General features: G+C 45.8%; 1 protein-coding gene across 2 annotated transcripts in view; it reads left to right on the forward strand.

The window, feature by feature from the left end:
- dtd1 (D-aminoacyl-tRNA deacylase 1) overlaps positions 1-5,087 on the forward strand; it is a 107,716-nt gene extending 102,629 nt beyond the window's left edge. The window contains exons 6-7 of one of the 2 annotated variants that reach the window (XM_033026183.1): positions 4,439-4,444; positions 4,553-5,087. The gene's annotated coding sequence lies outside the window, so the exon portion shown is untranslated. The remainder of the gene's footprint in view (positions 1-4,438; positions 4,445-4,552) is intronic. The other variant, XM_033026182.1, reaches the window with a different exon arrangement.
- Positions 5,088-12,045: the final 6,958 nt, after the last annotated feature.

A 12,045-nucleotide genomic window follows, 5' to 3' on the forward strand; every position in this document is an offset into this window, starting at 1 on the left:
GAAAATAGGTGCAGGAATAGGTCATTCGGCCCTTTGAGCCAGCACTGCCATTCAATATGATCATGGCTGATCATCCAAAATCAGTATCCCGTTCCTGCTTTCTCTCCATATCCCTTGATTCCGTTAGCTCTAAGAGCTATAATCTAACTCTCTCTTGAAAATATCTAGTGGATTGGCCTCCACTGCCTTCTGTGGCAGAGAATTCCACAGATTCACAATTCTCTGGGTGAAACAGTTTTTCCTCATCTCAGTCCTAAATGGCCTCCCCCTTATTCTTAAACTGTGACCCCTGGTTCTGGACTCCCCCAACATCAGGAACATTTTCCCTACAATCTAGCCTGTCCAATCCCTTAAGAATGTTATATGTTTCTATGATTCCCTCTCATCCTTCTAAATTCCAGCTGGATGAGCATTAGAATTGTGAACGCATAGAAGGCTGGTGAGCAAGAGCTGAAGAATGGAATGGATGGGGACCCAACATGACATGGTGGCCAGGAGAACCTCTGTTTCTGTGCTGCACAATTCATTGACAAATACAGTGATTTAAGACGTTAGTGAGGCCACTTGCCGATTTTGTAGGCAACTGCCGGAGACTGTTATAGTCGTAGCAGGTCGCCGAAAAACCAGCGACAACCTACGTCATCCTGGCGACAATCTACGACAGCATCTACGTCAAGAGAAGTCAAGCGACGCTCATTGGCGTCAAACCCACTGTTGCCGAAAATTTTCCAACATGTTGAAAATTTAGCGGCAACCAGAAAGATGCTACGACTTTTTGCTCGTCTGAGGAGACTACTCCCGGCGAACATGTGGCGACAAACCAGTCGCCTGTAGTTGCCTAAAAAATCACCTAAGTGGGACAGGCCCATTAGAGTATTGTGTTCAGTTTTGGGCTGCATGTTGTAGGAAAGAGGGTGTAAAGCTTGTCAGAGGGTTCAGAGAAGATTTACCAGGATGTTGCCAGGACTAGAGGGACTGAACTGCAGGAAGATATTGAGCAGGCTAGGACTTGAATCCTTGGAGCGTAGGAGGATGAAGGGTGATCTTGTAGAGGTGTACAAAATTATGAGAGGAATAGATCGGGTAAGCGCACAGTCTATTGGGACGACAGATGGCACAATGGGCTAAGTGTTCGGCTGGCAACCGGAAGGTAGCCGGTTCGAATCCCGCTTGGAGTGCATACTGTCGTTGTGTCCTTGGGCAAGACACTTCACCCACCTTTGCCTGTGTGTGAATGTGTGTGAGTGATTGGTGGTGGTCGTGGAGGGGCCGTAGACGCAGATTGGCAGCCACGCTTCCGTCAGTCAGCCCCAGGGCAGCTGTGGCTACAGAAGTAGCTTACCACCACCGAGTGTGACTGAGGAGTGAATGAATAATGCGATGTAAAGCGCCTTGAGTATTAGAAAGGCGCTATATAAATCCCATCCATTATTATTATTATTATTGCCCAGAGTAGGGGAATCGAGAACCAGAGGACATACTGTCGGTTTAAATTGAGGGGGGAAAGATTTAATGGGAGACTGAGGGGTAACGTTTTCACACATAACGGGTGTGTGAATGGAGCAAGCTACCGGAGGAAGTAGTTGAGGCAGGTACTATGCAAACATTCAAGAGACATTTGGACAGGTGCATGGGTACTGGGTGGGTTTAGAGGGATATGGGCCTAAAGCAGGCAGGTGGGGGACGAGTGTAGATGGGGGAATGTTGGTCGGCCTGGGCTGGGTGAGTTGAACAGCCTGATGATTAGCTCGAATAACCCAGCATTCGGGCTAATCCACCGTCTCATTTTTGGGCTCCACGCTGGCGCGGCGGTAGAGTTGCTGCCTCACAGCGCCAGAGACCCGGGTTCGATCCTGACTATGGCTGCTGCCTGTACGGAGTTGGTACGTCCTCCCCGTGACCCGTGTGGGTTTTCCCCGAGATCTCCGGCTTCTTCGCACGCTCATACAGGTTTCTCGCAAGACATACAGGTTTGTAGATTAATTGGCTTGGTGTAAATGTTAATGTAGAATTGTCCCTAGTGTGTGACGTCTTCTCATCGAGTCCACACACAAGAATTGAAGTTGCTCAGCCAGAGCTGAACACACTTCTCGGCATCTGCATATAATGGTGTCTGTCTTGTCGCTTCTTGTGCTTGTGCGTGGTGGTGGAAACAGGGCCGCGATGTGAACGCTCTTTCCTTGACCCCGGTGCGGGCCCTTAAGGTCATAAGGAATTGCAGTAGAATTAGACCATTCGGCCCATCAAATCCACTCTGCCATTCAATCATGCCTGATCTATCTCTCCCTCCTAACCCCATTCACGTGCCTTCTGCCCATAACCTCTGACACCCATACTAATCAAGAATCTATCTATCTCTGTGTGAAAGATATCCACTGACTTGGCCTCCTCCACAGCCTTCGGTGGGAAAGAATTCCACAGATTCACCACCCCCTGACACCCCGTACTAATTAAGAATCTATCAATTTCCACCTTCAAAAATATCCATTGATTTGTCCTCCACGGCCGTCTGTGGCTGTGGCTCGGTGGGCCGAAGGGCCTGATTCCATGCAGTGTCTCCAAACAAAACTAACTTTGAGAGGCTCACTGCTCCTTGCTAGCGACGGATTTGAAGCAGCTGCACTTTGCCACCAATTGACTATCCTCTTTAATAATGAATCCCTCTGACTCCCCCAAGCCTTGTATACATCCAGCCGCAAACTCAGGTATGCGTGCGTTCGTTCAAGAGAGTCGATTTTCCACGTCTGACTTTGAACTGCTCGGTGCCTGCAGAGGGGGGTGGTTAGTAACACCAGAGTACATCGGCCCTATAAATGTCATTTAGTATCCCTCAGTGGAATAAAAATGAAGGTAAGCATTTGATCTGCCATCTGCCCAGTTACGTGATATAATCTCAGCGTGGCTGTCCTGCTGCTTATGTGGAGTGACTCACCGTTTATATAACAATGTTTTGGGAGGAAAGAGAACTGCTCTGACCAGCCAGCGTTTTAAATTGCTATGTCGATTGTGTTTATGGTAGCAAATTAATGGCCTTTGATTCGCATTGAGGGTGCCCGTGCAAACTAGTGCAAACTCCACATGTCCTCAGTTCACTTCCACAAGTTCATAAGTGAGAGGAGCAGAATTAGGCCATTCGGCCCATCAAGACTATTCCGCCATTCAATCACGGCTGATCTATCTCTCCCTCTCAACCCCATTCTCCTGCCTTCTCCCCATAACCCCTGACACCCGTACTAATCAAGAATCTGTCATTCTCCACCTACTGATTGGATGATCAGCCGTGATCTCATTGAATGGTGGTGCTGGCTCGAAGGGCTGAATGGCCTACTCCTGCACCTTTTCTATGTAGATAAAATTGATGAGAGGCATAGATTGGGTAAACAGTCAGAACCTTTTTTCCAGGATGGAAAGTATTAAATTCTAGAGGGCATAGCCTTAAGCTGAGAGGGGTAAAGGTTAAAGGAGACGTGTGGGGCAAGTTTTTTTTGCACAAACAGTGGTGAGTGGTTGTGGTGGGGGTGGTTGAGGCAGACATTACAGTGGGATTTAAGAGGGTTTTGGATAGATAGGGAATGGAGGGATGTGGAATGTGCGCAGGTAGATAATAGATGATATTGGCATCATATTCGGCATAGGCATGATGGGCCGAAGGGCCTGTCCATGTACTGTACTGTACTAAGTTCTATGTTCCTTGGGGTCTGGAAGGAAATAGAGGCACCTGGGAGAATATGCAAACTCAGCACAATAAGAGAGGTCTGGCTCAAATATGGACAGCCATAGTTGTCGGGTTGTAGCATTTACTACTGATGGGTGTCAGGGGTTGTGGGGAGAAGGCAGGAGAACGGAGTTAAGAGAGATAGATCAGCCATGATTGAATGGTGGAGTAGACATGGTGGGTCAAATGGCCTAATTCTGCTCCTAGCACTTATGAACATAAACTACTGCGTCAATATAATAATAATAATAATATTTTTAATGTCATTGCACATATGCGCAACGAGATTTGGTATGCAGCTTCCATCCGATGTCATAACTTAATCAACTAATAACATTTAGATTTAGATACCCCGAGAAACATGATTTATAAAAAGAACAGTAAAACAGTCAAAACAGTCTAAAGTGCAAATGTGTCTGTGCTGGGTCGATGTGTGACGTGACCATCCGAGGGAGATAGTTCATGGGGGTGGGGGGGCACTCAGCAGGACCGGTTCAGAGCAGCTATAGCTCTGGGGATGAAGCTGTTCCTGAGTCTGGAGGTGCGGGCGTAGAAGGCCTTGTAACGTCTGCCGGAAGGTAGGAGTTCGAACAGTCCATTACCAGGGTGTGAGGAGTCTTTGTGGATGCTGATGGCCTTCCTGAGACCTATTACCCCTACAGTTAATGTCTGCAGCGCACAATTATATTCATGATAAAATGTCACTGAACAGTTTGTATAAATGCAGGTAAGCTTCATATCTCTTCACCGTAGGCTTGATGCTCTTGGTGGCTTGAGTTGGTTGTGTGGTAGTGATATCACAAAACCATTGACGTTTTGTTTTTTCTCTCTCTTCCTTTAAAGTGACTTTCTTTTGGGAACACTGCACTGGTTTATGGATCCCTCCTGATTTCACGGAATATTTAAGCTGCATTGACACCCCCCCCCCACCCACCCCCACCCACCCCCCCCCCCCATCATGCAAGGCATCGCGAGAACGGAAGAGGAAGAGAAACAAAATCAAAGACTTGGATGAGCTCTCGAAACCCAAAATGTCGCTGCAAATAAAGTTGTTGAGAATGAAGTCCCCCACGAAATCTTCAGCCCCGATCGCCCTAGCGATCTTTGAAAATTCCCTCTAGAATATTTGGAGTCGCTCTCCTTCCACGAGGAACAGCGAGCGTTGGTTTCCGCACTAGCTCCTAGCGGTACAGCACAACGTAGGGTTGGCTTTGACTTTTTGTGGAGCCAATACTTCAAGCCATGGAGCACAATTAGTGACAACCATCTCAGTCACCAGAATGAATCTCCGCCGAAGCAGATTGAGGACTGACTACTCAATGGTTGAGTTTGGCATGAGATTAATTCTGCACTGCATTTCTGCGTTATTCGTGAAAAAGTACACCCACATTCAATTGTGCCTGGGTAAGAACCCTCCACAGAAAGTTCTTATACAATGTCAGGTTTCCTGTTGGGATTCACAGATTAGAGGGATGCGCAGTAGAAGCTGTGATTCCGATAACTAAGATTGTCCCGGTTATCTCAAACTTTTCCTGATGACGTTCGCTCCACTCCACTCCTCCCCCCACACCTCCACCCCATCAACCCGTGAAGGGTTTGCTACCAAAGAGAGACACAAAACGCTGGAGTAACACAGCAGGTCAGGCAGCATCTGTGGAGAAAATGGATAGGTAACGTTTCGGGCGGGACCCTTCTTCCGACTTCTGATTCTTCGGGGTCTGAAGAAGGGTCCTGAGCCATGTATCTCTCCATGTCCTGACCCGCTGAGATACTCCAGCATCCTGTGTCTATCTTTTAGCGTCGACCAGCATCCGCAGTCCCTCTTTATTAGTGTTTGCTTCCCTTCGATTCCTTGTAGATGTTAGACATTAGAAAGGGAACAAGTGAGTCGGAAAAAATAAAAGGGCCGATTTAAAAAAAGGCGACAGTGATAATTAAAACGGAAGGAATAAAAACTCAAATTAAATTGTGTTGCTTAGATATTAGGTCTTTAAATGGTGAATCTTTACAGAACTGAAAGTTGAGGGCCAGCAAAAATCTCACAAGTCCTGTGACACCAATCAGTGCTTCTCAAGCAACTCTAAGCACTGCCCACTATTGGTGGTTTAGAACAGTTTTGCTCAAGTTTTAACTAAAAACAATTTAAAGACTTTGGGAATGCATTTGCATTTAAGGCATTGTCAATCTGTTAGGTAAAGGATATTCTGGACCCAACATGGGAGTATTGGTCCAGAAATAAGTCACCGTGCGCAGGAGATCATGCTCAACTCTGAAAATGTGGAAATATTGACATCACACTACACTGAGGGTGTGTGTGTGATAGTGTCCTTGCACTACACTGCAGGTGTGCACGATATTGCCCTTACACTACAGTGAGTGTGTGCATGATATGATCCTTACATGTTATAAGTTATAGGACTAGATTTAGCTCATTCGGCCCATCAAGCCCACTCCCCACTGCACTGCGGGTGTGTGTGATAGTGTCCTTACACTACACTGACCATGTGTGAATAGTGTTCTTATGCTACACTGATTGTGTGTGTGATATTGTCCAAACCCCACACTGAGGGTATGCGGAATATAACCATATAACCATATAACAATTACAGCACGGAAATAGGCCATCTCGGCCCTTCTAGTCCGTGCCGAACACGTATTCTCCCCTAGTCCCATCTACCTGCACTCAGACCATAACCCTCCATTCATTTCCCGTCCATATAATAGTGTTGTTACTCATCTCTAGTTAGCAGCACTAACAGTCCTGTTAGAGAATTGGATCATATATTGTAGGCCTAGTATCCTGACTCGATGGGTTCCTGAATCTTAGCCTGTGACACCCACGGCCATGCATTCCTGGAATTAACTATCCTGGCCAAATCCCACTATGCCATCAGCTCTGAGGAATTGGTTTTGCCAGTCAAACACTGTGGTTCAGCAACGATATCCTGACAGTTCAGGCCAGTTTGGAGAGAGAGAGGAGTTGCAAGGGTCACCTGAAGTTAGAGAAATTGATATACATACCGCTGGGTTGCGAGCAGCTCTTTATGGAAAGCGGGATGGTTACATACACTGGTCCTGTAAATGCAATCTCTGCTCTTCACAGTCTGTGCTTCCCAAAAGGAAACAGTTGTACAGGTACCTCATTTCCCAGAGTGTTATTCTATAAAACACAAAAGGTGTTGTCTTGATCTGAAGGATGTTGTTTCTATTTTTCTTCGTGGTGCGTCATGATTATTTCGTAAATGTTTTGTGAGGATGTAATAGCTGTGATTGAATTCTGAAGATCTCTGTTTGACGTTGAAGAGGCTGTGCATCAGTCCCCTAAACCTAACCTGCGGAGTACCCACAGTGATCATCCTCGTTTTTGGGGGGCAATGTGCTCTAGGTATCACCCGTGGATTTGATGCAAAATCTGTTTTGGTTGCACGGTGCTCATAGGCAGTGGTGGTGGCCACGGTGTAGATCCTTCCACGGGGCCAGACAAGCTCGGTGATCCAGCCATCCCAGGAGAGCCTGGTCACCCCAATGGCGCAATCCATCCCGTGATCCAGTCCATCCCAGAATCAATTCAACTCAGCGCTCTGGGAACCAGGATCCATTCCAGCTCCCTCATCGAGTCATGTTCTAGGAGCAGGATTAGGCCATTCGGCCCATCAAGTCTACCCCGCCATGAACACAAAATGCCGGAGTAACTCAGCGGGACAGGCAGCATCTCTGGAGAGAAGGAATGGGTGACGTTTCGGGTCTTCAGACCGACCCAAAACATCACCTATTCCTTCTCCAGAGATGCTGCCTGTCCCGCTGAGTTACTCCAGCATTTTGTGTCTATCTTCGATTTAAACCAGCGTCTGCAGTTCTCTCCTACACACAAGTCTATTCCGCCACTCAGTCGTGGCTGATCTATCCCTCTCACCCCAATTCTCCTGGTTTCGCCCCATATCCCCTGATGCCCGTACCAATCAAGAAAGAGTCCACCCAGGAACAAAGCCAGTTCGATGACCCAATCCAGTCAGAAATTAGTCCAGCTAGCCCATTGATCCAATCCTCTCTGGGGTAGAAACTAGTTGGGTGATCTAACCCGCACCTCAGCTCGTCCACCCAGGGACACAGTCCTCAGTCATCCGATATGGCCATGGAAAACAATCCAGCTTAGTTATCCATTCCACCCACTGGCCTGACACTGTTTAATGAAGGAAACTGCAAATCTGATCATAATTCAACACAACTAAGGTGGGCCACACAATACATAGAGTACAGTTTCACATGTGCAGGAACGAGGACTCTATCGCTGTGAGATTCGAGGGATATAGTTGGGGCAATTGAAACAATTTTGTTAGCCCAACAATCCCGCAGAGATTGAAATTTAAATAAGCATTAGTGTTGCAAACACTGACCTATTTGGACTTGAATATTACGATAATATTTGTTGCTAAATGTGCAGGTTTTTACCAAATTCAAACATTTAGATCTTCTGTCTTCAAAGAAATCTTACTGTGTTCAAACTGCCGTTGCTGAATCGGCACTGGATGGGGAGGGGGGCAAGTGTACAATCAGAGTTTGTTACATCGGGGGTAAGCTGCTTTTTGTTTTGCTCTGTGTATAAAATATAGAAGGTGCGGTATTCAAATATTTTCCTTGTGATCTTTTCACCAAATCCATAAACCTGTGTTACGAACAATATTTATGCCGTGTTGTCGGACTGTCTGTTAACGTACTGTTTTTGACTGGCTTTGATAAACAACTTGCTTTGTTCATTTCATTGACACACTCGTCTCACCTGTTAAGGGGCGTTTCACGAAATGTGGTTTTAATTTTCCTTAATTCCCCCAGATTATTCACTGCCTTCTGCTGGGACAAGGGGGGAATTCTGCTGAGTGAGGGTAGTATACTTTAGTTCAATGTTCTGTACAGCTTTCCAGGCAGAGTTGGTTAAGGTACCCATCAAATAAACATAGAAACATATAAAATAGGTGCAGGAGTAGGCCATTCGGCCCTTCGAGCCTGCACCGCCATTCAATATGATCATGGCTGATCGTCCAACTCAGTATCCTGTACCTGCCTTCTCTCCATGCCCCCTGATCCCTTTAGCCACATCTAACTCCCTCTTAAATATAGCCAATGAACTGGCTTCAACTACCTTCTGTGGCAGAGAATTCCAGAAGGCGAGAACTTACGTTGGGAGTTCATTAGTGATTAGAGCAGAATTAGGCCATTCGGCCCATCAACTCTACTCCACCAATCAATCATGGCTGATCTATCTCTCCTTCCTAACCCCATTCTCCTGCCTTCTCCCCATAACCCCTGACACCCGTACTAATCAAGAATCTATCTATCTCTGCCTTAAATATATCCATTGACTTGGCCTCCACAGCCTTCTGTGGCAATGAATTCCACAGAGTCACCACCCTTTGACTAAAGAAATTCCTCCTCATCTCCTTCCTAAAGGAACGTCCTTTAATTCTGAGGCTGTGACCTCTATTCCTAGACTCCCACGAGCGGATTTCTCCTGCTAATCAATTGCCATATGATGAAAGAATGGATCGACTGGGCTTGTATTCACTAGAATTGAGAAGGATGAGAGTGGATCTTATAGAAACATATAAAATTCTTAAGGAATTGGACAGGCTAGATGCAGGAAAAATGTTCCCGATGTTGGGGGAGTCCAGAACCAGGGGTCACAGTTTAAGAATAAGGGGTAGGCCATTTAGGACTGAGATGAGGAAAAACTTTTTCATCCAGAGAGTTGCGAATTTGTGGAATTCTCTGCCACAGAAGGCAGTGAAGGCCAATCCACTAGATATTTTCAAGAGAGAGTTAGATTATAGTGCTTAGAGCTAACGGAATCAAGGGATATGGAGAGAAAGCAGGAACGGGATACTGATTTTGGATGATCAGCCATGATCATATTGAATGGCAGTGCTGGCTCAAAGGGCCAAATGGGTCGACACCTACACCTATTTTCTACGTTTCTGTCATGTGGGAAGTGACACAGCCTCACCATGCCATGATAGAAAGCAGCAGTGGAAGTTACCAATGATGGAAAAAATATGGGGTTGCAGATATGATCTGCACAGCCCAACAGTGTAAAAGAGTCTTGAGCATTTAAAGTTGACATATCTGCCATTGGTAAAAAAAGAGTCATGGTAAATCCCATCCTTTCCATCTGAGATCACGTTTACTCTGCAGTGATTTTGAGCAGACGCGTTTTAATGGAATCTTTTATGAGGTAAATGCTGGTACAGAGATTTAACAACCGCCTTCTGTTCCACACCAGCGTTTAGCGTAAAGTTTGTACAACAGGCAGCAGGGGCCACGTGCACGGCTGAGGGAGAAGCATTCTTTTGCAAAGTGAGTTTTACTATTTTAAATGTGGAGTTTATAAACAAAGAAGGAACACTGTTTTACCGTAGCAACTCTGAGCTTGTGGTCACTGGGTAATGGCTCCTATACCCATCTGGAAATTAACTTTATTGCTTTGTTTAGCTGTGTTTGAAGTTTAACGTTTTTGGATGAAGCATGGTGTGATACAAATTGTATATCTGCACAATCCATCTACAATAAATGTTGTGTTTAACTTTGTACACATTTCGACTTACTTTCCCCAGACAACAACCGTAGTCAGGATCGAACCGGGGTCTCCGGCGCTGTAAGGCAGCAACTCTACCGCTGCGCCACCGTACCGCCCTTAGTTTGGTTTCTATCCATCACACCAAATCGTAAATGTGGGAACAGAGACGCTAAATGACTTGTTGTTGACATAGAAACATCGAAACATAGAAATTAGGTGCAGGAGTAGGCCATTTGGCCCTTCGAGCCTGCACCGCCATTCAATATGATCATGGCTGATCATCCAACTCAGTATCCTGTACCTGCCTTCTCTCCATACCCCCTGATCCCTTTAGCCACAAGGGCCACATCTAACTCCCTCTTAAATATAGCCAATGAACTGGCCTCAACTACCTTCTGTGGCAGAGAATTCCAGAGATTCACCACTCTCTGAGAAAAATGTTTTTCTCATCTCGGTCCTAAAAGATTTCCCCCTTATCCTTAAACTGTGACCCCTTGTTCTGGACTTCCCCAACATCGGGAACAATCTTCCTGCATCTAGCCTGTCCAACCCCTTAGGAATTTTGTACGTTTCTATAAGATCCCCCCTCAATCTTCTAAATTCTAGCGAGTACAAGCCGAGTCTATCCAGTCTTTCTTCATATGAAAGTCCTGACATCCCAGGAATTGACATTTGATGCAAGTCTATTGTGCAGCAGAGATGCAGTTGCTTTGGATAGAATGAACCTGTCACTACTATTTTCACTCCCATAAATTAAAGGGATGCAGGATCCTGAGATGTTTCTGACTATAACATGATTGGACTTCTCCTGAGGTTAGTCATGCCACTGCACGCAAACAAATTCATTTAGTTTAGAATTTGAGATACAGCGCGGAAACAAGCTCATTGGCCCAACGAGGTCCGCGCCGACCAGCGATCCCCACACACCTAACACTATCCTACACACCAGGGACAATTTACATTTATACCAAGCCAATTAACCTACAAACCCGTACGTCTTTGGAGTGTTGGAGAAAACCGAAGATCTCAGAGTAAACCCACGCAGGTCACGGGGAGAACATACAAACTCCAGCACACATAGTTGGGATCGAACCTGTGTCTCAGGAGCTGTGTAAGGCAGCAATTCTACTGCTGCGCCACTGTGTCACCCTTAGCAAATCAAATCTTATCAAAGTTATTTGCACAATGTCCAATATGGCCATTTTACACAATAGATCATCTTTCTTGTTGAAGCTATTTTTTGCTACATTTAAACAACCATCACATTTTAGATGTGGTGTTAAAGCAAGGTGTCCATCAATACTTCACAAAACTACCTGAAGAAGTCTACACACTCCTGAAATGTAATCCCTGCCATTATATGTATCTCTTTCACCCTATCCACTGCTTTTCAATTGCTCAACTGAGTGTCCTGAGCTACTTTAGGCAATGTCAGCACCTTTACGCAAACATGGAAGCTTGCAATAAAAAGTAACTGCAGATGCTGGTTTATACCAGCAAAGACCCAAAATACTGGAGTAACTCAGCAGGTCAAGCAGCATCCCTGAGAGAAAATGGATCGGTGACACTTCGGTCTTTTCGTTTAGTTTTGGTTTAGTTTAGAGATCAGCGTGGAAACAGACCCTTCGGCCCACTGAGTCCGCGCCGACCAGCGATCCCTACGGGCTAGCACTATCCTACACACACTAGGGACAATTTACAATTTTACAAAGCCAATTAGCCTACAAACCTGTACGTCTTTGGAATGTGGGAGGAAACCGGA

Source organism: Amblyraja radiata, chromosome 8, assembly GCF_010909765.2.
Source record: "Amblyraja radiata isolate CabotCenter1 chromosome 8, sAmbRad1.1.pri, whole genome shotgun sequence".
NCBI lineage: Eukaryota > Metazoa > Chordata > Chondrichthyes > Rajiformes > Rajidae > Amblyraja > Amblyraja radiata.